The sequence below is a fragment of the Ceratina calcarata genome, unplaced genomic scaffold, assembly GCF_001652005.2.
Source record: "Ceratina calcarata isolate Rehan_Ccalc_2016 unplaced genomic scaffold, ASM165200v1 scaffold596, whole genome shotgun sequence".
NCBI lineage: Eukaryota > Metazoa > Arthropoda > Insecta > Hymenoptera > Apidae > Ceratina > Ceratina calcarata.
In genome coordinates, this window is record NW_017177196.1 from 24,143 (window position 1) to 26,933 (window position 2,791).

Here is a 2,791-nt window from a genome sequence, read left to right on the forward strand (position 1 = left end):
TCTCAGGATAGTTCCAAAAAATTTAATAAATAATGAGATGCAAAACCTTTTTGGGATTTTGTTACAGTAACAAATAAATAATATTTTGCTTCTTGCATTTCGAACAAAGTACATAACACGTTTTGTTACGCAGACGTGGCTTGAAAATGGAAAACAATAAGGGTAGCATTACTCGGAAGATCTCTGTTCTGTATTTATGGTGACCGGAGTTTCAGCTCCGTACGACGACTTTTCCATCCGCCTCCCCTGTGACTGTCGCAGGTTTCCTTTGAAGCGGTTGATGCACCACGAGCCGGAGGAGCATCACACGTACGGCAGGGCTCACAAAGCCGGCCACGAGGGCCACGATTGCGCGGTCCTGTTCGCCGGTTGCAGCTTCTCGTTGATCGACATGGCCCTCGGGAAATACGACGCTGCCGAAACTACCACGCGACCCCAACTTCCGCTCGGATCCTTAGGCTGGACCAGGTACAACATGAAGTGACCCAGAACGGCACACCTGACTAACGTCTACTACTTTCCAGTTTCTTATAATTTATATAGACTGCGATTGTATATACAAATCGTTTTGTACAATATTTATTATGTTTTAAAATAAATATATACACTTGCTAGATAGATGCTTTGTTGAATTTGTAGTTATTTTATATTCCATACATATACGTATCGACTAACGAATATAGGAAGAGACGTTGTATTGTCTGAAAACTGAGAATCCTGAAGGACTGAGGGAATCTTGTAATTATTTTAAATATAATTNTCAAACTATTAAAAATGTGTATTTCATAACAAATAAATAGCAATTTTATGAATTTAGTTCATGTTTCTACGGTTTTGGACGATAAGTACTTACCTTATAGCTTACGTTCTCCAGTGCGAAATCAATTTCTTAATTTGGACATACAATATAAATAAGACTTGTTCTAAGTCTATTTTTATTTGGAGCGAACTCGGCTAACTAATTCTGGCAAATATTCTGTTGAACAGGCAACGCTGTGGAAATGTAACTGCGCTCGGTCCTAATTCGATGGCCGGGAACTGTATTCCGAGAATAAGTCGGGTTTTGCTCGATTCGCCAGCGCGGTTTGCCGATTTGCATGATTGCCAAAGCGTTGCGGTGGCACCGAGCAGCGCAGGCCAACGACAACGTTCGGTAATAGCTCGCGCGATCGTTTAGCCCGAGCCATTACAGATATTGATATTAAATTCCGTAGCTGCGGTTCGACGAGATTAATTCCTCCCCCGCGTCGAATACCGCGGCACGCGTCCCACCCTACTGTCCGTCGATATATACGTCTATCTTTTTTTTTCTTCTTTCATTTCCCCGCACGCATCGCCGTTTGCGCTTTACCGCGGTGCTGATGGAACGTCGTCGCCGGAGATAAGAGATGAAAAATCGGTGCGACGGAAACCGGTTTTCCACTGGACACTCGTTCACGGAGAAATTGATTTTGGATTTATTCGAATGACGTCACCGTAGTCGTTCTCCCATGGAGACGTACGATGCGTCTCACCCACGGCTCTACGCATGGACCGATTAATCCGATCCGCATCGACGTTATACCGTCACGGATATTCTCAGATTTCAATTAAAGAACGATTGTTTTCGTTTTCTTCAGGGAGTCGCGATTTTCGTTAAGAATTGTTCAAACGGCAACAATGAGTGTAATTGATACCGACTATAATCGGCACTCGTAGCGAAAGGGTTAAAAAGCCGAATCAATTCCCCGCCGCGATACTCGAGAAGCAAACGCGTCGAATTTACTGTTAAACATTCAATAATCTGTATACGTATTTATCTGTGTATCCATAAATGTTTGATTTCGAAAATCTCGGGAAATTTCAAACTCGCAGCGTGGATGTTTGATAGGAAATCGTGACTCCCGATGCGGTAACCACTTTTATATGATGGAACTTTTCATCCGTCGTCAGAGTAGCCAGCGGCTAACTTTTCCAGCAGCGCTCGTTTGGACAGAAGCGAGTCCATCGTGAAAGTTTCTTCGTGGGGAAAACGAAGGGGCAGGCTTTGTGTGAAAACAGCTGCTCGACGCAATCCAACAGTTTTACATGATTCCCTGTATCGTGTTACAAAGGGAAAGGAATGAAGGTAGCCTGCGTGACACGTGAATCATTGATAAACTGGCTGACGAAACTAAAAAAGAGGTTCGTCGAGTCAGGAGGCTTGAAATTATGGATTCATCGCTTTTCACTGGTGGTTAATGCCCGTAATTCCGAAAATGTGCTTTGAAAGGCAAGATCTTATGAATAAAAACCGAGCGCCTTCGATACCTGCTCCGTGGCTCGGTTTGAAAAGCGTCACGGGCGAAAAAACCGAGACGGAGAGATTGCCTCGCGAGGAGGACGGCAAAGTAGCTCTCGTTTCCTTTCACCCGGGGGAATTTGTGGTTAACCGTACGGAATCGGTAGTGTCGTGGAAAAGAGGGTTGTTATAAGCGGCCTACGCCACGCCCGGGTTGCCCCGCGTACCTACCAGCCAGTGTCACTGTCACGGAATCGATACCTGTTCCCTCTTACGAAATTTTATCCCGACGCTGACTGAGACGAGAAAAGCTACAGCGAGCAAACAAGATCGTCGATACACACTGTCACTCCCGAATTTACCTATTCTCTTCTACTGAAAACTTTCATACTTAAATGATATTCCGTTAGAGAAATATTCACGACGTCGACAAACGTTGCCATTGTATCATTAACACTAGATTGCCCAAGGAAGTAATTTTGACTGGTTTTGGGCAAATGTACAAATAATAATGCATAAATTATTTTTTCC